The sequence below is a fragment of the Aptenodytes forsteri genome, unplaced genomic scaffold (genome assembly GCF_000699145.1).
Source record: "Aptenodytes forsteri isolate BGI_AS27 unplaced genomic scaffold, ASM69914v1 Scaffold153, whole genome shotgun sequence".
Taxonomy (NCBI): Eukaryota; Metazoa; Chordata; class Aves; order Sphenisciformes; family Spheniscidae; genus Aptenodytes; species Aptenodytes forsteri.
The window spans coordinates 2130256-2154176 of record NW_008796178.1 but is presented as its reverse complement, the minus strand read 5'-3'; the positions used below and the strand labels follow the sequence as shown (position 1 = coordinate 2154176).

General features: G+C 43.6%; 1 protein-coding gene across 1 annotated transcript in view; it reads left to right on the top strand.

Moving 5' to 3' along the window:
* The window catches only part of CACNG4 (calcium voltage-gated channel auxiliary subunit gamma 4), a 40866-nt gene that overhangs the window by 1014 nt on the left and 15931 nt on the right, over positions 1-23921 (top strand). The gene's annotated exons all lie outside the window — the stretch shown is intronic.

Genomic DNA, 23921 nt, shown 5'->3' with positions numbered 1-23921 from the left:
CCCCCCCCCGGGGCTGGGGGTCCCCGGGGCTTCAGGGCTTTGGGGGGCTCCTGGGGGGTTTGGGGCTTTTCGGGGTGCATCTGAGTCCTCCAGCCTTGAGGGCTGGCCCCCCCTCCCCGGGGCTTTGGCCTCAGGGGCTTTGGGGCTCAGGCGCAGCTCTCAGGCAGGACAGCAGAAACCCAAGTTCCTCCCTGCCTACCCTCAGACAGACACCGGGAACCTGGCTGAAGATGTTGTTGCTACCGTTCAAGTGCTTCAGTGTGGACTCGGGGTTACTTAATACAGCCCAAGGGTCAGGCTGAATAATATTAAGAAATAAAAAGATACATGTTTTAGTGGCTGGGATGGGTAGCAGGACACCCCGTTCCCCGCAGAGGCCAAACATGTGGCTCCCTCTCTGAAAATGGAGTTGTAGAGAAGGCGCGGCGGGTAACTACCGGGACAAAGAAACACATGGGTGTTTAGAGGATTTGGCATAGCAGATCGGAAAGCCCAGATGGGAAACAATATCTGTCAGCCGAGCACGCGGAGCTCTGACCGTGGGAAATCAGCACGTCCCCAGGAAAGGGACACACGCCGCGGGCGGGCGCTGGCAGTGGGGGCCAGGGCCACGGTGGCTCTGAACCCCCTCACCTGCTGGGTCCATTCCCACCATGCGGATAGCTAACAGAGCCTCCGTGACGCTGGATAAAAGGGAGAGCGTATAGAGGAAAGCTGTTGACTTTTGCTGAGCTGCTCTGTGGCTCGTGGGGGTACGCTGGAGTCTTTCTTCCGACAGTAATGCACTTGGCATATCGGCTTCAGTGCACCTAATTCCATCAGCACAACTTAGCACACATGAACTTTACAAACCTGGTTTCCTGGTTTATTCTGACAGACAGCTCAGCCCAGACGAGCCCAGCTATAGTTCAGAGCCTAGCAGCTGTATTCAGAGGGTTTTTTCTCCCCAAAAAAGGCTGTGGCGTGGTAGGAGCACCTCATCCTCATGTCTGTTCTCATCTTCTCCTTTTGCTAACAGTTCAAGGCTACAGTGTAACACCATTTTTCTCTTAAAACACCGGATTTGCTACCTAGTAATAGTATACATACATAGAATAGCTGTAGGACAAGAAAATATTTTTAGACAATAAAGAGAAAAAGAATTACTGAAATGTGAAGGTTTATGGGTACTAATAATGCTTGGCTTTATAACTCCTGAAGGAGATCTAACTCTCGGTATGGGCTTTTATGACACCTGGAAAATGAGGGCTTGCGCCTGAGAGCTCCTGAGTTTCCCTGAGATGCTGAGCATCCTCCACTTGAAGCGAATCTTGTGATCTTCGCTGAGCTTGTTGCAGTGTCTTCAGTCTCCGTTTTCCATGGCAAATAAGTTTGTTGGCATCTTGCGGGAGTTGCTGAGCATGCTCTGCTAGACTGGGCCTGTCGTCTCCAGAAGAAATCCCTGAGTTTCCCGAAGTCAGGATTTCTGCATGGTCTTCCAGGAATCTCATTCATAGAAATGAAGTGCAGCTTTGACTGAAACTGGTGGAATTTTCCCCTTGATTTAACCTGGGCTTAAGTAAGAACTTTGTTAAAAAAAAAAAAGAAATCAGTGAAGTCATGAGAAATGGGCAGCATTGCAAACAGTGCCCAGTAACGCTGGCGGATCGCCGGTCTCATTGCATCACTGGGGCAGTGCCTCTGCCTTCCTGAGCACGTTTTATTTGCAAGGGTATTTGCTGAAAAATTGCACCCAGCAGTTGTGTGCAAGTGAACCTTGAATCCTCATCAATTCAGGGGACAAAAAAAGCATTTCATGTGACCCATCTATCCAACGGCAATTGAGCTTTTCTGCTCAAAATTCAAATGCCTATAATTCGAATTACAAAGTTACAAAATTTAAAGTTGTCAAATATGTGCTAAGAATGGACAATTTGAGAAAACTGTCATCTGTTCACAGATATGAGGAACAGAGACTACATTCTCTCCTACATTTTCAGTATGTTCTGTCTTTGTGAGATAAAATCTATAGATAAATTAAATTATTCATGTTTTAAACCATACCATGGGACTTTGATTTCGACATGGAAAGGTTCCTTTGTTTCATAAAATAATAAAACCATTTCCAGAAGCTGCTTTAAAGCAACACCCCCTTGATTGTTTCAGAGCATCACTCATTCGGAGTGGATGGGTCTTTTAGTAAAATCAACATAATAGTTGCAACTCTGAGGAGATACACAACAACAAAGTAATTTCAGTTATAGATTTTTATATGTGATTAAATGGTCTGGCTTCAAATCTATTTTTAGAACTCTTTCTGTGTTTTGGAGTAATAATTATAAAAACCTATTTAATTTATTTTAATGATCTTAAGCACCATTTCACTCATCTCAAAAAGACAAATCTAAGATGCAAATGTGCAAAAGCTGAAAATACCTTGAACAGCCTCTCAAATTGCTTTTGACATGAATAAAGCATTTTGCGGAGTCAATTTCAGGTCAACTGAAATTTTCCATTAAAATGTTTCTCAACTGTATCCATAAAACAACCTGTATGCTGGATTTTGAGCAGTCACCTGTTCAGTATCCCAAATTCCAAGATTTCAAACAAAATTGCTGAAACAGGATGGAAAAGAATAACCTTCTAACCAAATTATTAGGTGTTCCTCAATGTTTTCCTGTTTTTCTTCTTCGGGACAACATTTTACAACAAATTAACATCGTAATGATAACTGGAGTGATACAGTTTAGGGATCCAGCATATTATCTTTGTTTGGAGCTGCAGTTGTCTTGGGGATGAAATCATGTTTCAGTACTAGTAGTCGATACTACTATGGAGCTTAGTCACTCCAGAAGTAGCGTTAATGATACGTCAGTCAAACTCTTGCCTGTATAATCCCAATTTTGTTCTTTCAGCGTGTTTGTCAAAGGTGGAGGTAGGAGGCTCATTGAGTGGATTTTAAAAAATAGCAGTATTTCTGCATGGATTTTTAAAACCTATATCCAAGGTAATTGCCTTAGGTAGGAAACTGTTTCAAATAATTCTTGGTATGAATGTGCGTATAGCAGAAGCGGATGCTATTCGACTGAGCCTCTGCAGTAAAATGGCTCGGGGGCTCCCTGGCAAAGCTGGTTTTTGGTTTTCCAGGGCCACGGCATCTCCAATTACTGCAGTTTTGACAGCTAAAGTTAAACTATCACTGGAGTAAGACGTTTCTGACGAAGCCCCCATCCAGCCATCCTGGCCACACCTGAAATCTGCACCCCAACCCACAAATTAATAATAAGAGCAAATCAGCCCCATTTCAAGGGACTGCTGCGATGTCCTGTGTCCACACGCGAGCTACAGTGGTTGTCACAAGCTGTGGGTCCCTGTCAAGATGGTGAAGACCAGAGTCTTGCAAACACAGCAAATGCTGTGTCTTACAAATAAATCCTTTTGTGGTCAAGCTAACCCGAGAAAGAGAGATTAAGCCACCATAATTTTCCAGCAGCCCCTATTCCTATGGTACTTGGGCAGCACAACTATGTAAGCCTTGCACAGTCTTAGTCACAAGGAGGATCTGCTGTTAAAATATTTGCCTAGAGTTAAAAAAGAAAGATTTTAAAAATACCGCTTTATCCACTGAAACCGCTTATCTTGGTGGACAATCGTGCTGAAGTTAATAGGATGGCTCACAATAGAGAGCTCTACAGGCCCTGTGACATCAAGATATGAAATCAAGTAATGTACTTGTAATTTAAATTCATTCAAAGAGTATTTTATTAAACACTTCAGCATATGAATGTCTTTGAACCCATTGTGTCTACTGCTTTCAGTATTCCCTGTTTGCCATTTACTTTTCAAGCGGTGCAATGGGTTATTTAATTCACGTGGAACCATGTGCCCTTCCTGACTGGGTGGCTGGAACATTTCTAATTGGGAGGAAGGATCGGGTAAATCATTTATGACTTGAAAACTTGCACAAATGCACATTTGCACAATTATTTGCGAGTCTTCTGGCTTGGATGAATGCGCACAAACATGGGAACTGCAGCACGCGCATGCGCTGCTTCCATGGATACTCGTGAAAACAAAATAAAAATGCTTATACAAATGTTTGAGGCAAGCAAATAAAGGAAGGCTGCCATCCATCAATACTGCAAATTCATGGCTCATCCAAAAAGAATGAATATTCTTTAGTATTCTCAACGCAATGCTGTGAAGTCCTAGCACCACCACTGTTTGTCATAAACTAAATACAATGCAGACTTTATATTCAGATGCTATTGCCAAAGTTTTATTTGTCGAAGAGCAAATGTTACATCACTTTAATACCAGACATGACCTGCCTTGGAGGTTATATCCACAGGCACGTTAAGAGGTGGTTGGTCTTCTCAGTTTTTACAGGCGTGTGAGCCTATAGCCACGCTATGAAAGAAGGTAGCTGCAATGGAGAATACACAGATGGGTGTCGCTGCTATGAAAAACTCACTCTGTGTATGCTATTTCTTGGACAATATATACGTATTTTGTGGATGCATTATAGGTTCTGAAGAGTGAACTTTCATCCACGAATCTTTCAGAACAAATGTAAACACCTTAGAGAAGGACTTCTCTGAGATTCAGCCCACGTTTTCATTCTTTCTTTCCATACATCCTGCTCATACCATCTCCGTTTCCTTGGTAAAACACATGCTGTTGAGAAAGTGCCTGTGCTGCACTCATTGTTTTTAAAAGCAATTGTCAGAGCTCCAGCGTCATCTTTGCAACAGTGTTTGAAGCAGTGCAGTTCTGTCAGCAATTGATGGAGTGGTTTTTGACAGCCTTTTTAGGTTAATTTTTTTCAAGAGCATTCCATTTGCTAGAGAGAGTTTCTGAATGTGGAGCAATCTTCAGGGATGCAGGGTTCAATCTCTTCAAAATATTGTCCATAGTATAACATATTTTAAAATACTGAGAAATTTTGTGCCGGGGGAACTGCCAGCAGAAGGTGGGTTAAGGCATTACCTATCCTCTTCTCAAATAAAAAAAGCACAGATCTCCTAAATGCACCTCTTTGAACGTTTGTAACAGAGGTTCTCAAATGACCGTATTGATGTAACAAAACATCCATTCTTCCTGAGCCACTCTATGAAACAGGGATCTGAAGCTAATTGACTGAATATATGTCGCTTTAATGAATTAATTTGCTTTCTTGAACTCGATCTACTATATAGCCAGTAGGCAGCTATCAGGCTACGCAAGGGTTTCGTTTTTTTCTTCATGGCTCTCAGCATGTCAGATATCCCAATGCAAAACTTCTTAGAACCCAAAGACTTCCTGTGCGTTAGAGGTGCTCCCCGAAGGCTGCAGACCAATGAAAGCACATTTGTAATCCAGCTGTAAAGCTTCTTCATCTGTACAAGATGTAATGTGGACAATATTAATCTTACCTAGGTTTCAGAAACGTTATGCGAAGAGAGCCAAGGATGCTTCGGGTTATACAAATAGGAAACCTGTGGCTGGCTTGTGCTATAGGTACTTTTTTATTCTGTAGATAATTGTACTGCATATTGTAGGTGGTTGACAGATGGCATTTGTGGTAGTCTCTGTCAGAGCCATAGTAAGTCATTTTGGGGTTTTCGGGGACCTTTGCAATGTAATCTTTGGGCTTCATCCAGCTGCCATTACCTTTAACTGACCCTCTGCCATGGGCTTTTGTTACTGTTTTTAGATACTGGCAGGAGCTCGTAGCCATTGCGCCTCGTCAGGGCTTGCCCTGCCTTCTGGCAGCCCTACTAACCCTCGCCAGTGTAAACTGGTAAAACAGGCAAATATGACAGTGTATATTTTTGTTCCTGTAAAATTTCGACACGGTAATTATTTCCCGGTGGATCCTGTCCCATTCGCTGGGTCACTCTGCGCTACTTCTGCCCAGATATTGCTGTCCAACCTGTAGTTTTGGTTGGAGTCTTGCCAGGTGCAAAACACGTGAACCTCCTTAAAAAGCTGGGAGAGGAGTGTATAGCTGCTACCTCCGTTCTGTAGCCTTGTGTATCTTTACAGAAACAGAGAAAAAAGGAGAAAAAATATTAGGAGGAGTGGCTAGTGCTTTCATCTCATTTTTAATTCTTTTGGGGCAGTAGGAGTACTTTGGTATTGAGCGTCTGTTATTAATACCTCTCAGCACCCAGATATTTGGTCGGTGTCTGTGTGGTTTGTGTGTCAAAGAGCTGAGCAGTAATTTCTGCATCCCCAAACTGGAAACGGAGAGGGAGGAGGAGGAGGATGGGTTCGTCGGTCTGGCCTTCGCTAGGTTTCCTGCCTGATTTGGGCCAGTTACTTTATCTTTCTGCCCCTGACTAGGAGGGATAACTGTGCTTCCTTCCCACCCACTTTCCTCTTGTACTAATAATAAAAGGGAAAAGAAGACATGGAGGAACTGGGACACGGCGGTAGGGCTGGCCAGCTCAGAGAAAGTGTATGGACACTACTTTAACTGGGTTTGAAGCCTTTTGCTTACAACTTATGTTTTATACGTACAATATTTTGTGCTTAAGCATGTCTTCTTTGAGGGACAGGATTAAGTCTGATTCTCCACCTACGTAAATTTAAACTGCTTTCTAGGAAGGCGGTGGAATTATGCCAATAGGAAGCCAATATAAGAGAAGGGATCATAGATCTGTCCCTTCAATTGGACCTTTTCCTGCTGGTCCCTCTTTTCTGAGCCAAGACTCATCTCAGGAAATAAATCATACTATCAAACTGAAAAACTGGTCCTGCTTCCAAACATTACTTTCTGCTTATCTTCATTTTAGATTTCTGTTTACTGGTATTTATTATGCCGCAGACTTATGGTTCATCATCCAAATTCTTACGAACAGATGGCAAGGCAGGATGCACAGGAGTAGTAAAATAAACAGGATAAATGCACAACTGCCCATATGTCTGAGAGGCTGATACACGTTTATGACTTCAGAACAAAAGGATGTTTTCAGTAGACAGCTCCAGTGCTGTGCAGGGCTTCTCGCTATTTTCTGCCTTGCCCTAGAGTCTCTCACTTCTTCAGCATATTTTGATCAGTTAAATCACAATATATTTTGTCCTTTTCTATTCCCAGATAGTTGTTTCCTTTAGTTATTTGTCTCCACTCTCAAAGTACATCAGTTCATTTTACCTTCAAAATTTGAGAGTGGAAGGTGGCTCTTTCCTGGGCTTCGGCTTGTATTTTTTTTCTTTCAGAGTGGTTGTTTTGGCTATTTTGAGGGGCACGCAGAGGTGCTGGGGACCATAGCAACATTTGAGACCGTGACTTTCTCTATATTGGGATTTATTATAATATTAATGATATGTGGTCTCTCTAATCTCTCAAAATAGCAAGCCCCAGGGCAAGCTGCCTGCAGGATGGATGGCCCAGCCTAGACAGACTTTAGCTAGATTTCCCTTCAAATCTGGGGGCATTTTTGCCAGTTGTTGCATGCTCTGGGTCAAATGCAGTGAAAGCGTTGAAGCAGCTCTTGATTTAGCCTGGCAGATAGTCCAGCCCCTCCTTCTCCTCCTTCTTGTGGCATCCTGTCACCTGAACATCTTTGTTCTCATTCTCTTTTTGCCTCTCCTTGCTGAAACGTTATAACTTTCCTTCTGCTAAAAAGGTACCTTCTAAATTAGCTTTTCAATGACGGTGCAAGAGTCTTTCTTTAGAAAATTGGTAGATACTGCCCCGGGTAGAAATTTAGGATTTTTAATTTCTCTTCTTAACTCTTGAGCATCTCTGTGCCCTCCTGCCATGGAAAAACGTATAATCATATACTTGTTAAAAGGTATGAGGTTTGGGTTCTCTTTTCTCTACCTGTTTTACTTTGTTTCCCATGTGTTTATCCAGGCTCCTGCTTACTTTACAAATAGCACTGTAAGTAAGTTCTTCTTCGATAGAATTGTGTCATTTTTTGTCAAATGTTATATGTGAAGGAATGCTAGATTATAAACATGAGGTCATGATACGGAGAGACGGATGAAGGGAGCGTGCATTATGGAATTACAGTATTTCCTGTGCAGATTGCCAGACCCTGATATGAATTAAACTCTTTTATTGTTCTTTTTCAAGCATTCCGCCTTTTAATTGCTGTTTTGGAATTGTGCCACTTAGTTATGCCCTTTGAATGCTTCTCACTTAGCCAGTCCCCATAGCTTGATAATGCCAAATATTTCAAAGATGTTCAGAAGCGACAAGCAACCCCTGTTTGAGTGGGAGAGGTACCCAGTTCAGTGAGGAATTACCACCCTCATTTAGCTGCCAGGTTTTTTTTCAGATTTAGTTAATAACCATTTTTAAGTCACTGCCAATTCTCTACTGGAGGTTTCAGATCAATTTTCTCCCATTTCTACGTTTTAAATAATGCAACTTTGTGTAGAATATGGATGACTGAATTATTTTCTTCTGTCCAAATATACAAGCACTCAATAATGTCAGGATTGTTATTGTATTGCATCCCAAAGGCATAGTTTATCTATTGTTGCTGCTAGGCATTAAAAAGGAACCATGACATGTCGCAATTATGACTTGAAATAGGATCTTGCCAGAGGTACATTGCCTAAATATTATCAAATCTAAAATACAGCTTATTGCATATACCTGTCTTAGAGCTGTGCATACCTATCTCATGGCTCACTGACTATCAGTGATGGCTATTAGCAAGACACTGGATAATTTTGTTATAAGAATTTCCATGCTGTTGGGTTTTTTTTTTAAAGCTCAGCCCCCAGCATCCAGCTGCCCGCAAGCGAATGAAATAGCAAACTCTTAGCGCTGGAAGACCTTGTGACTGTTTAGACTGAGTTTTCAAAGGTAGCCAGATGTGAAAGTTAGTAATATTCCTTTGTATATGACTCACTAATAGCAATGGTGGGCTTCAATCATCTTAGTCCAGTGGATCTTCTAGACTCAGGTAAACCATAGCAATGCCACTTTACATACTTGCATACGTTGTAATGCAGAATTGGCTAGAGTTTGTTTCTTTGTGTGTTGGTTTGTTTTTAGCAAACTGATGAAATAGCAAGTTGCATTATGTCACATCACATTTTCATCCACATGGATCATGAACGGGATTGAAGCCCTCGGATTCACTGAACAGAGCTGTTACTTGAGCCAGTGGAGTAAATAGCCCAAAACAGATTGTTATTCTCCAGATATGCCTCTGCTGATGGTGGGTAGGTTATTTGTTGGCAATTGTGAACTGCCAAAGCTTCAGGAACTTGGTTTCCAGTGCAGGTTGCAGAGGGAGAGCCCCAGACTCTTCATCTATTTCCTCCCAAATTTAACCTTCCCTGGTCCCACCCTGCTACCTGACACACACCCAGCTGACAGCGGTTTATTCTGTACAATTAGAGCTCGGCAACATTATTAACGATTCCAATTGGGTTTTATTAGGGGAACTGTTAGAAAACGTCAGTATCAAGCAGAGCTATCCTAGACATGATAAAAATGTCAATTAATAAATCAGGGAGCTAACTAACAGTTTGGAAATGGCTTCTTAAAACTAGAATTTCTAACCCTAACCAGTTGGGTGCTTATCCTCATCCTCCTGCCGTCAGGCAGCAGAGCGTCAGTTATTTGCCATTACAGCAATTTTGGGTTCACCAGTGTGCTCTTTGCAGACGGACCAACCTCTTCCAGACGGACCAGTAGGACACAGACTGCCCCGAGCCAAAAGCCCCTCTACATTTATGCATGTGCTGAACCCAAGCCAATAAACCTGGCAAGAGGCTGAGTTTCTTGGCTCAGGCTTCGTGCTGCTTGGATCTGCCCCCCCTGCGTTTGGATCAGAGCTGGTCCACGTCCCCCCAGCTCTGCCCGCTGCGAAAATACATTTTTGTCTGTTGACAAAAGATCCTCCGAGATGATGAGTAATCTTTTCAAAGAGTGTGGCTTATGAACTCTAACTGTATTTCCAGTAAACATTTATGTCTTTGAAGCTTACGTTGCATTGGGAGCCACAGGATTTGGGGTTTTTTAAGTTAGGTGTTTCCAAACATATTTATCCAAGATTACGGTGCTATCTGCTAATCATGAGATTAAACATCCTGTGGTTCTCCTCAGTAGACTGAAGGTTTGCTTCAGAGGTTGGTAAGCGTTTCTCCTTCGCTCTGCACATTTTGCTGCACTCTTGTCCTTGCCTTTAGCGCTGGCAAATGCAGAAGGCTTTGGAGATGTTTTGGGATCCTTAAAGATGCAAGACCTGAACTAAAGCATGTAGTATTTAGGAACGATGCTAGGGCTGTATTCACGGTACCCCTTCTAATTATAGCCATTTGAGCAATTCATTTGCAATGTCCAGCTATGGTAGTGCTTATTAAAATAGAATCCTCTTTATAGTTTGGTAGCAGATTAAGAGGGGAAAAAAACAGCTATCCCATTCCATCCGATGTCTTTGAAAGAGGTTTACCCTCATAACTCGCTCTCTAGGGATATCCCCCTTGTTTTCACTTATCATCCCGGTCTGATTTTTAATGACTGACTTTGTGTCTCTCGGTAGCCAATTCCCAGTCACCTTTTCCTCATTTTATTTTAATTCCTGTATATAAATGGCAGCGTTCTAGCTGGAGACAGTCTTTGGACACAGCAGCAAAACCCCATAGAGAAGGAAAAACAGGCCAGAAATTTTCCACCTGAATTCTAAGTCTTACCCAGGGCTTTGGCCACGCAAAGAGCCAACACGCTCGACTTCGCAGGATCAGACGAGTGCTCAGACACAGAAGCTGGATGAAGGGCAAGTGGTTCAGGATCAGGGCCAGACCTGGGCAGCCAGGACCTTGCCGTCAGCATCTCCAGGCGACAGCGCTGAATGCAGCTACTCCCACAGGTTATCCCTTTTTCTGGCACGCCTGCTCTGCCCCGGGAGGGCTGAGCAAGTGGTTGCAGCTGGCCAGAATATGGGTACACAGTTCCTAATGCTGATTTTATGGCATTAATGTGCACCTGTTTTGGTGGCCAACTGGCACCGTGTTCAGCCTAAAATGTGTGTGTGAGCCCTGTATTAAAAGAGGCATAAGAATTAGCGTGTATCAAACATGTCATTAGACACGTGCCTGGTAGACATAATGTAGGATAATGAATATGATCACAAGAATAAATTAATAACTGAAAATATTTTTTATACGTATGCACACTTAAAACAGGATAAGAACTAAGTGACACTTGTGTCACCAGTTTATAATTAAAATGCAGCGCTTGAATGAAAATGTAAGCTTCAATTAGCCAGCACGACCCTGCTTCCGGCTTTACTTCCCACTGAAAAGCAACGATAACAAGCTCACATTTATTATCAGAGATTTTCCTGGAGCTGTGCACTGAAACATGCTCACATCTGAGCCCTTTCACTGAAGACATTTTTTCGCTTCAGCAGTTTGGCATGCCATACAAAGGCTCTCTGATTTTTAGTGATGTTCACCTCCTCTTACATAAAAATGTTTTCTGTGCATATTATTTGGTTTTAGTTAAAGTCCAGGTGCACGGGTTACTGAAGAACCAAAAGGATGGCTCATCACATAGCACAATGGGTAATTATTGCTGAGCTTCACTGTATTGCACAGACAAATCCTTTCTTGGAGCTCAGCATTGTAGCTGGGAGAGAGAGAAAATACCTACGATCTAGCCCAAAGTCCTACAAGGGTAAGAATAGATCCTCTGGTGTCTGCTTTGCCCATTTAATTTTTAACTATCTCAAGGGATAGGGCTTCACAATTTTGTTTAGAGATACTATTTTGCATTTTAATTTCACCAGCGGGAAGTTAATACATATATAAATTATGAGGTCTCATGTGTTCCCGTTTTCATCCCAAGGGTCTTTCTAGTTAGGCTTTTTGTAAAATGGTTAAATTATTCTCTGGGTTTGGCCCCCATTAAAGCCAAGATTTATCTTGATTTATGCACGATCCACACAAAGTTCTGTGCTGCATAGCCTAAGAATTGAGCTTCTGATTTCTGCAAGACGGGGCAGGGTCCTTGGCTAGACAGCTGAGCTGCCTGTGTAGGCAGAAAGAAAACCCAGGTGCCTTGAAAGAGCAATTCTGGAAACGTGTGTGCTGGGTGGGGACCTGCCTATGTCAACTTGCAGGAAGGTTAATGCTGTGCAACATCTTGGCTCCTGCCCATCTGTGCAATTTGGGTACCTGGCTCAGCGCTCCATGCAAGGGGCAATGCCATCCACTTGAGAACCAGATCCTTGAGGTGCCTTTTGAGAGCTGCTGACAGCAATGGCGCCTTCCCAGACACTAATCTTGCCAACGCCAAAAAAAAATAGGAACCTTAGGACTTATTCAGCCTGAAGATGTCTTTCATATCTTGAGGACATGCAGTAGGTGCTCAGCTGGGCATTTTTGCGCCCTTCAAATTGGTCCATGTGCAGACAAGGCTACAGGAGTCGGAGTCCAAAATAAGGAGGCATTCCCTGAATGCCCTTCTCAACCAGTGCTTAGGACAGCTGGTGAAAGGGATACAAACCCTAACCAGCCCCAAAATGTCAACATAGAGTAGCTGAGCCTCAGAAAGTGTACTTACAGAATGTGTTCTCTCTGCCAGAGATGGGACCAAATGTCCACATGGATAGCTTTTTGCAATGCCCCCTCCAATAGTTTAAGCAATTTCTACAGGCAGAATTCTTGTAATGTAGGAGTGGATATCAAGCCAGGATGCCTCGACTCAGAATAGATGCGTGCTCTTAGCTTTGGGTCAGGCAGTGATGTGTGGTGTGGTTAGAGCCCTCAGGGACTCTTCAAGTTGTAAAAACTACAAACCCTTCTGGTATTTCACTGGTGCTATTCACATGGGACAGAGTGACCTCTCCAGAAAGCCTGTCCAACAGCAGCAGCAATCTCTCTCAACAGCGTTTAATAACTACCCGTGGAGAAAATTACACTCTATTTAAAAGGACAGAAAAATCATCTTCAGTTTAACATTGCTGACTTTGGTAGAATTACACCAAAAATGAGTTTTGTCTGATATCCTTTCCCATACTAATGTTCAGCAGCTGGGCTGAAAAAGCCTTTTGGAGGCAGATTAAACAAGTCCAAATGGTGAAATATTCTTTTAATTTTCCTTTGCACACGTTATTTTAGGTGTAGCTTGGAATGCTGCCCTTACGAGAGGCATCCCTTTAAATATTTATACAGCATCAATATGTAGCCACCTTCATATGTTTTTAATGATATTTTCCTTTCTAAATTAACCATTAGGTAACCCTGTTCTGTAGCATTCCATATTTTGCACTGCCTTTACACTACCCTTGGATTTTTATTTATTTATTTCACTGTGGAACAATGAAGATGTCAAGGCAAGGCCCAGGGGCACCGTGGAAATCGAATTTTTGGAGCACCACCGCTGTTGCCATGGTGGACACGCACTCAATAGCACGCTGTGCTGCTCTGCAAGCCAAGGGGATTAAAACCCTGGCTCCGCTGCTGGGCCATGTCAGTTCACCACTGTTACAATGGCAGCTCTTCGTTTCCGTAATTGTAGTTCCCAGGATCGGGGGGGGGGGAATACTGAAGCAAACCCAAGCAAAGAGGTGAAGGCAGTGCGAAGGGGTAGGAAGCAATATCTCTGTTCTGAGGTTCTCCCTGGGAACCGCAGTTGTGTCTGGCAGGTTTCTGGATTTTCCAGAGGCTTTTCTCTTTCGTCTTCTCATTTTGTGTTAGTTAGTAAGATGCTACGGTATGCTGAGGTGAATAGGACAAAGCCCAACGCTGTCAACCGAGTCAAAGATCTTTACTATTTCCGCAGCCCTGATTGAGGCTGAAAACCCACAGATGAGTAAAAGTGTTGGTGCAAGCCATGGGTTTTTATAAAGGTGGGATTTTTGAGTCTTGTTTAATTATACCACATTATCAGAGCAAAATGATTTCTGCAGAAGCTGCTCATGGCTTGTTTCCGTCCTGGTTTCCCTCTCTCCTAAGAAGACCGTAGGAGATGGCAGCATCCAGAGATCACGGCTGCATAACCAAAAACTTAGCAAAGCCTCAGCAGATTGACAGAGGGCACATGCGTCCCAGGTTTGGTAGGGAGATTGTTCCCCTGACCAAAAAAAAAAGAGACATCAGAGCTTGTTCTAAGCCCTGTTATACTGAAAGCAAGAGCAAAATATTCCTGCTTCGTAAAGACAAGTTGCACCCTTTAGAGTTGAAATCCAACCTCTCCTTCTCTTGCCTGCTGAAGGGGCCTTATCCTGTACTTGTTTTGTAAGAGCTTCGGTTAAGTCAGTAAAGATTTTGTCTGAAGATAATGGGCTCAATGAAATACTGAAATGCAATTTCCCTGAGTTGCAGTGTATCGAAGAAAAAGATTGAGTCACAGACAATCCCCTTCCAGTGACGGAGCTCGGTTCCTGCTGTACACATTGCTGAATCAGTCCGAGTGAGGATGTCACCGTCTCTTATGTTGGCAGATAAGATGCTTCATAAAAAGCACGGGGGTATTTTCATATCTTCCCTCCTATGAACCAAATCTGGTATGATTTGGCTCCAGCAGCGATTTGGTTTGCTGGGTTTTTAAATGTACTGGTAAAGGGCCATTGTTTGCTCCAAACAAAAGCGGTCTGGGCTTCGCATTCCTGATGTGTGTCTCAGTCAAAGAAGCCAGGCAGCAGCTGAAATACAACGAACTGCTCTCTTCACCAAGGGAAAGGAAAGGTATAGCCAAGCTTAAATTGTGCCATTATTTGAGGCTCTTCTTTGAGTTGCAGAGGCAATTTTTTCTCAGTGTTTGCTGCAAATATGTTTAAATTCGCTCTGTTTTGGAGGCAAGTAGTCAATGCATCTGAAGTGTATACTTGACATATGTTTCTTTTCACACGCTGTCCTCCATTCGTTTCATGTAGCAGATGCTCAGTTTACCACTTTAAATGTATTCTTATTTACTAGAAATTATTTTAGAAAATAGCTGTTTGGAACTAAACATTTCCAGCCCTTCTTCTGGGTGCTGGGAGCTGCTTTTTGCAGCTGTCCTGTGTGGCTGCGTGCAGATGTTGACAGGTTAATTTGCATTTGAAGAGCTGGATGCAGTGAGCTAAGCAAGGGGTTTTCTTCCCTGCCTCTGAAGTCAGTCACTTAAACACTCCTTGCCAAATTTAGCCCTGACGCTACTCTTCTTAATTAACTAGAGCAACATCCAAGCTGAGTTTGGCCCATTGTTAGCTGCCCATTTATTCCAGGGTTGAATTAAGCCCCCTGACCATGGAAAAGAAAGGATCTTATTCTGAAAATTGATTGTACAACAGCGAAACGCAAGGATAGCCCAAATTCACAGCAAGGTGGTATATACAAGCTGGTTTATCTGTTTTCCGCTATATTGTCCCGTTGCCAGAAAGTGCAAGTCCAAACCTTCCATCTGAGGTCTTTGGTTTACCTGGCTGCTGCATGCTACTGGAGTCAGAAATGTTTTAATAAAAAGGAAATCCTGCTATCAAGAAAAAAGTGCAGCTTGCACTGCTTGATCCCCCTTCCTGGAGAGTACTCTTTTTTTTTGTTGTTGTGTGGGGGTTTTTTTTCCCCTTAAAATAAGATTGCATAAAGACTTTCAGCACAAAGACCCAGATTTAGACTTCAGTTCCTCCCATTGATAAAGAAAAAGGCAGAAGTCTTGATCCACAACCATGCTGTCAGCCTCTAGAAACTGTTGCTCCAGGTCTTTCATGTACGTGATCCATCTACGTTGACTCAAAGCACGATTTAGCAGAGACCAAAAACTTTCATGCTGTAGCAGGGAGAAAAGCTTAATATTCAAAGAGCTGTAGCCCTGTCACGATCAAGGCCCGTACACTTTGCTTCCTCTTCATTTTCTTTTCTTTCCTTTAGATGTTACAAAACTGTCAAGGAAAGCTACATCCAGCAGGTAGAGCACTGAACTGAACCTGCAGAAACATGGGAAGGCGTAATTAAGGTTGTCTTTTTTGTTTTTCACCTTCATTTCACCGCGCTTCTGTGCTTCCCTGCCACGTCCCTGCCATGATCAGCCGTGGGCAGATGCTGGTCTCACTTCTTCCCCATAATCTGGATTTCAGCAATTTTCCAGTTTCCTCGTGCTGGTCTAACACAAGTTACAGCTGCAGCTGAGTTTGCTGCGCATCCCCCCAGTCAAGGCTGCCATGGGGACGAAGTTACCCATCTGAAGTTTGCCAGTTTTGATGTCTACACGTAGGCATTATAATGAACGCTAATAACTCGTTGGACTCAGTCTTATTGGTCACAGTCAAGTACAAACTAATTCATCACCCCAACTGTGCATGGGTGCGGTGAGACCACTGGCACAGTGCGTTTTCTTGAAGAAAAATGATTCCTCCCGTCCATCATTTGCATCACGCATGAAGCTTTTCTTGTAGATATCTTTTTTTTCTATGTAAGAACTTAAGGGGAGGGGATAGGAGTGGAGAATGTCGCTGTTAGACAGGCATGATTCAGGTACCCATGGCGACATGAGATCACTCCGCATTGTCACCAACACAAGAAGATTACCTTATACAAGAATAACTAAGAACAGAATTTTTGACCTTCAAGATTTTCTTATCTGTAAACATTATAACTGGATAGCAATGCAACCCAACTTGTCAACAACAAGAAATAAAAGAAAAATAAAACTAATTTAAAACCCCACAGTGGCAGTGGAATAAATTCATACATTTATCATTTCAGAGGTTCCCATCGCTCTTGCCTCTTCTGCAAGGTTTAAATTATTAGATTTTTTATTATTATTATTATGTTTACTCTCCTAAGAATAGAATACAATTTACAGAAGCTCATATGGATGAAGAAGCATTTTCCTTTTGTGCTGTTGCTCACACAGTTAACACACACAAACCTGCACCTTCCAGCTTTCCAAAACCTCAGTTCATACCATCAGATAAATTAATTCAATATTCAGAAATATATTTTGAAATCCTTAAAAGAAGGTGGTTTATTACTTGAACTTTCACTTAAGAAATATCATGCATTTCAGATTTTGGTGCAAAACTTTATCTGGTCCAGTTAAAGAGGCAGATTCTTCACAACACTTACATGTGCGGCTGGTCCTGCCAGCACTAGAATCGGAGATATTTGCATGAGAAAAGATCCTTAAAGTGAAGAAATTCAGGATGAGGATCTAAGCTTACCATAACAGCTGGAAAGAACCTAGTAAAATGAAATTCAATATCTGCCACTGTAGATCTCCCAGGTTTCAAGCTTCTGAGGCAGCAAGTGATTTTTAAGCAGAATTTTAACTTGAACATACATGAATTATTTCTAGTGACTTGCTCAAAAATAGCAATTTGAGCCTGACTTGCAATGTACTTACGCAGGGCCGGAGTGGGACCAGGCAGCCTGCCCATGCCTGGGAACACAAAACTTTCTGCACACACCTGAACCAAATGCCCACCTCGGGTCTGGCACTGCGGGCTGGGGACACGCTCTCGGTGTCCCTTGTCCCTCCCCTGACACAGGTCGGCAGGGAACGGCCAGAGTTCGGGGTCCAGACATCTCGCTAAGGTCTGAGCCAGCGAGGGAGAGCCATAGTTCATTGCCAATAGAGGCTAATGGCAAAGTGCTGTCCCCCGAGGGCAGGGGAGCATCATGCTGCGTGACTCAGAGGCGCAGCTGAGTCACAGCCTCCCGTGGCTTGTTCGGTGATGGGAACGGGTTAGACACCGTATTCAAGATTGTGCTTGAAGTCACGATCCAAATCAGTGTGTTCAGGCTCCTCATTTGCTTCACAGGGAGAAAGTATGTTGCACTTCTTGGAGAAGAAAAAGGAGTCTGTGGTGCAGGAAGACCAGCTCCTGGATTCCCACTCATAAGAGTGCTGTTAGGGTAAAATACCCAACAAACAACACCTTTAAAGCACAAGGGGATGACAGTATCTTTGCTGGAGCCCCTCATAAGTCAATGGAGGTACACCTGGCGTATCGAGTATTTGCTGGTTAGCAGGATGCATCAGCTAAGATCTCCTGAGGCATGTGGAGGTGCTGCAGAAAAGCATTCACATCTCATGAAGGTATGGCTCTCCTAATCGAGAGCACTTAGGAGCAGATCCATGGAGGGGTTTAGGTGTTGCCAAGCCTAAAAAAGTAGAAACTTGGCTTACAAACCCCAGCACCCTGGACAATAAATGACACCGAAGAGCAGAGCCCAGGAGCGGGACCCTAATGACGAGTGGCATGGCATCAGGCCTCAGCTTGCAAACCTGCAGGGCTGGTGTTTCGGGCTGTGCTCATCCTGAGGGATGGACATCACATTTATGAGTCCTCTGGATGGAGTCACAGCAGAGCGGGCATGCATCGGTGCATCCCCCCTCAGATGCTGGCGCTTCCCTCGCAGCACCGTTAAATGACATCAGCAGATCCTCACTCTCCAGTAGGTATTTGCTGGCACATAACCCAGTGAATCCAGTCTCTAGACCATAAGTGATACATAGTCACTAGGAAAACTTTCTCAAGAGCTTATTTAGGGGAGAAAGTCCTGATGCATCAGTAGCACCGTGTGCAGGAGAGCTGCTGGAGCCCGTTGATATTTCAACATGACCAAGTATTTTTAGAGCTGTCCTATGGTGCAGGATTTTTAACTTCCATTTCACAGCCCTTGAAGCCTGGCAAACTTTCATTAACATTTAATGCCTTGAAGTCATGCGAGGTCTGGGGGAAAAGGGAGGGGAAGGAGGAAAAAGAAATAGACCTTTTTGGAGCGTGTAGTTTGCAAAATTGCCATGCAGCTTAGAAAAAGCCTCCAATCCCTCCTCTTTGTACCAGGTGATTTTAAAGTACCCAAACCATTCAGAGAGCATAGCTAGAATCCCAAACCATGGCTGTGTGGGAGAGTCTTGCTTAATTAAAAGTTAACTTAAGTTAACACGTTAAATACCTGGAGTCTCTCTGGCCCTTGGGGAGATTGAAGCACTTTTTAAACAGAAAGCTCCCCACCTTAGAATCGTAGAATCGTTTAGGTTGGAAAAGACCTTTAAGATCATCAAGTCCAACCGTTAACCCAGCACTGCCAAGTCCACCACTAAACCATGTCCCTAAGCACCACATCGACACGTCTTTTAAATACCTCCAGGGATGGGGACTCAACCCCTTCCCTGGGCAGCCTGTTCCAATGCCTGACAACCCTTTCGGTGAAGAAATTTTTCCTAATATCCAATCTAAACCTCCCCTGGCGCAACTTGAGGCCAACCTTAGAAGGATTATGCCTCTCTCCTTCATCCATTATTAGATAACTTTGCTAATATAGGGCTCTTTGACCCATAAATCCCCAAATTATTTATAAGCCATCATGCCTCCATCCTAGAGAGGAGAACCTGGGACATGGAGCAGTTAAAGGATTTGCTCCTCTCCCCCCCCCACCCCCCCCTCCTCCCCCCGCCATTTCTGCTCAGCACAAAGTAAGGCTTTTCTGCCCAAATTTATACACGGTGAAAACAGTGCTTCCCTGGCTACAAGGCAGACTTTCAACTGGAAAATAAATTTACAGAAACTGTTTTCCCCCCCTAAAATACGAAAACATATACACATACACACACACACACACACGAGTCTCTTCACACACAACTGAGATTTTTTCATAGGCTGAGGGATTAGGAAGAAGAAACGTATTTTTGTCTTCTTGACAAAAATATATTGGCAGCATATCACTGAGTTGTAAAGATTGAGTAAGTACCAGAGCACAGCTCTGTTAAGAGAAGCGGGTTTTGGAAAGCTGCCCTTCGGCTGCCTGCGCCCGTCTGCCAGGCCCATTGCAGGGATGCTGCCCTCAGGGGGGTTCGGCGTGTGGGACCCCAAACAGACTGTACAGACTCCTGTGGAGGAAGAGGAGTTTGTAATACCTGGAAATGAGGAACTGTCAGCTCTGCATCGCGCCAGATGAAGTGTCTGAAGGGGAGAGGAGCTGTAAATCTCCCCTTGTGCATGGCACCGTTCCCGGGCAGTCGGAGCCTCTACCTGTTTCCCGAGCTGCGTACCTCTCGGGAGGTCTCGCCAAGGTGGTGACAAACTGGTCCTCTCCTGCTTTCAAAACTTGAGAGGAAATATGGTCCCCAAGATGCTCTTATACAAGGGCAGGGAGGCAGATGAAGGGCTGAAGAGGGAGGGCTGTGAGGGAGTCAAAGGCACAACAGCCTGTGCAGCCGGGCACGGGGGCACCTGCCTTTTGTCCAGTCTTCCCAGCAAAAGGAAAAATTCTTGGTTTTTTTTTCTTCCCAGCTGTAAACCTTGCCGGTCACTTCCATGCCATCCTAGGACAGCAAAAAGCAATAAGCATTGCTGGTTACAATGGAAGATGTGCCTGATGCTGCTAAGGGCTGGTACTCTCAGATATATTATTTAAATGCAAGTCTGAGATCCCAGATTGGTTTGCCCAAAGCTACCACCACCGTTATCCTTCCCCGATGCAGGTAGAGACATTTCTTAGTAAAATGCAGTTCTGAAATGCTGAAAGAGAGAAGAAAGTAAACTCAGAAATCTCAACAATAAAATATTTATGCATCTGTGCTTTAGTGCATTGTAATTTTGCACGATATGCTTTGCTTTTCAAGACTGACTAGATTAAGGCATTTCTGATTCATTAAACACATTTTCCCAAATGCTGTTTCTACAAGTATTGTTGGGCCATTGTGCTTAGTTGTATTTATTAGCTGGTGTAACAAGGAAGTTACATCTTCCATAAACCTGAGAGGAACCCGCTTAAATGTGTTGCTCTGAATCTCAGCAGAGAAGAAAACAGTTCTAATGAATAATTAAAGCTTAAAGAGGTCATGCTGCTTTTGCAGTCTCATTTTTATTTGTCACTGCTTAGTTTGCATTAGGAAATAGAAAGTTTCGGGTGCAGGAGCTAAATGAAATCTCTTCTGCATGTGTTCATTTAAACAGATCTATTTGGTAGCCATCTCCATTTTTATGTATTAGGTCATTAGTCAACTGTAATAATTTAAATCAGCCCTGGGAATTATAAGTTTCAGGCTCTTGATTTTCATCAGGCAGTGACTTTGTGCATCCCCTCACCTTCTGTCAGCAGTACGAGCACCGACTCTTTTGCCGGGCAGGGCTGTGGATGCAGGCAGAGCTGCTCAGGGAGGACCCAGGTCGCCATCTGGTCCCCGTCTCCGCAGGCACCACCAATCTGCCAAGCTGCTGCTCTCCTCCTAGGCCCTCTCCTCGCCTCCGGCCACCCACCGCCCACCCTTCCCATCTCCTCCTCCTCAGCTCTCTCTCCCTCCCACTTTCTTCCAAGCTTCCTTTCCTCCTCCCCTGCGAACCACCTCCCGTTCCTCCCCGCTCTGCCCTGAAGCGCTCCTTTTCCTCCTCCTTTTTTACGTTGCTCTCTGCCTTCCTCCCCCGGGCCCTTATTCCCCCAGAGCTGCTCATCATTTTCCTCCCCCTCTCAACGTGCCCCAGTGAGACCAGCCTGCCCTATCTCCTACACAAGGCTGGCCACAGCCAGGGACACACCGTCCTGGCTCCCAAGGCACCCTCTACCACCAAATGCCTGAGACACCCGAGCCTGCCAGCACCTACCCTCCGTGAGGGAATGGCACCTTACGGGTAGCACATACTGCTGGGAATCAGGAATAACCAAATCAGTAATAACTCTAATTCAAGCTAAAGTCCTTCATATTTCCTTTATATTTTCTTCTAGGATATATTACGGTTGCAAAATATTTTTGTTCCTTTCATTTTTTCACACTGGAACCTATTCTTTCTAACCAGCAGCTCTGTTATTTGTTCCCAAGGTTGGACATTAGTCCCGAGTATTCAACTAGACAACACGGTCTCTTGGATGCACCGCACTAATCTCTCCTAGTGGAGCATGTTTTCCACTAATACATCCTGCAGATGATATCTGAAACCTTTGCCTTGCATTTCCCAAATCCAGCCATCAGCAGGGTTTGGCAGTTACACCCCTTTCTCCTAACCTTTAGATTCCCCATTGTCATCTGCCTTGTTTCAGTCCCACATCACTGATTGTGCATGATCAATCTCTAGAGGTTTAGCTTCTATGTATAACTCAACAAGCTGGCATAGAAATGAGGAAGACATGCTCCAAAATGAATGCAGATCCAACTCAAGGTCACTGCGTTATGAAGACAGACATATTGCAAGCATTCCCTTCAATTAAGATGATTTATGGAGTGAAATTTCCCTATTGCTTCTTCAATATCCAACTGTTTTTCTAAATACCATCATCTTATGATGAATCACCATGGATTGAAGAGACATGGAAGCATTACAAGATTCCAGGAGTGTCCAAATATCCTGCATATTCCTAATCAGTTAACTAGTGAGCTCCTATATCACCACTTTCCAGTGTAACCCTCGCTTTTTTTCATTATAAAAACTTTGTGGTGCATGAATGAGCCAAAAGAAGGTTTGTAAAGAAAGAGTTCAGTTCTAGATGTCACGTTAGAGACGTTCCCTGCTATTAGAGCAGGCAATAATTCATTTTATGCAGAGAGGTAATTACGTGATGCCTTGTAAGCTTCTGCTACACCGAGAGATCTCACAAGGAGTATCAATAATATGAACCATTTTTCTACTGACTAGATCTGGAGAGTTTTTCCATTACAGAAGATGACACTGGGTGCATCCTGTGCATGTTACCTCAAACACCCCCAAGGATTACTCGGGTCCTCATTCTGGAGAGTTGTTCCTTAAATTTTAGACTGCTGTATGACAACTGCAAACCTTGCCTGTTGTGAAATGAGGATGTTTCGGGAACCTGAAAAAACAGCAGTTTAAGAGGGTCTAAAAGTAGAAATTAAGAATGAGAAGGCAATAGCTCAAGGCTGCACATGGATGAAATTTGAAGTGGCAGAAGATATAGGGGACAAAGCATCACACATTGTACTGGGTATGTTTCATCTAGTTCAAGAACAGTATTCATTCCCCAGACGTGACCGTGACTTTGTCTCAAATTATAAATTCAGTAGGGACTTTGAAGAGACCTGAATTCCTTAAATTTCCTCCCCCAGGTAGTGACGAGCCATGATACAGGCTTTATAGACATGCTGTGATCGTAAGAGGTGAAACCATCAAGCCCTGGTTGATCACCATGTTAATGAGGGAGAACTGATGACTTACTGAAGTAAGGGAAACCAGATGGATAAAAACCAAGCTATCCCTTAAGGGAAACTTGATTCCAATTGTGCCAACACCGGAAAAAAGCACAGTTTGACAACGTGAAAATAAAAGACGATTTGTCTTTTTGCAGCATATGAACGCTTCATCAGACAAAATGACTATCTGTTCTCAAAATTGCATCCGGCAAATTTGGCATTTCAGCCCTCTCATAATGACTGATGGACTGGCAGCATTCAGGCAGACTGACTGCCTGAATGAGCAGTCTTTGTACCAGTGAATGTATGTCAGGGTCAAAAATATTGGGGGCAGGGGGGGAAGTGGATTTGGTCCAAATCAAGATATACCTGAATCCTGGCTAGCATACAGGCCACCACAGCTTATTTCCCACTGCTCTCGGAGGTGTTGGAGCGATGATGGTCACTGTGTAGTTACAGTTGTGAATAACAAGTTAGTCTCTGACAAAAACCACTGCTGGTTACTAAAGTACCTCTTTAAATTAAGGCATTTTGGACCAGAATATAATAGCTAGAAACTCAGAGAATGACTTTCAGTTCAAAGCTCTGATGGGTGAAGCTGCTCACCTAAGAAGCCAACACCAACTCCTCAAGTGTTAGACCAATTTTAGCTAAGGTACAAAAGCCAACTACAGAACTCTAGTGGAGGTTTCTATCCAAGCTCCAAATTCATTTTAAAAGGACGAGGATTATATCAGCCACCCAGAAACAGCTTTGGCAAAGTGGCAGCAGAGCAAAGTATGGAAATGAGTGGTGAGACAAACTTCTGGGCTGCCGGGATAAAGGACTGCGGCATGAGATGCAGGACAAGACGAGGTGTGAAGGCAGAACACAGCAAGTGTGGGCTGTGGTGGTAGATAGAAAAGCAGACACAGAA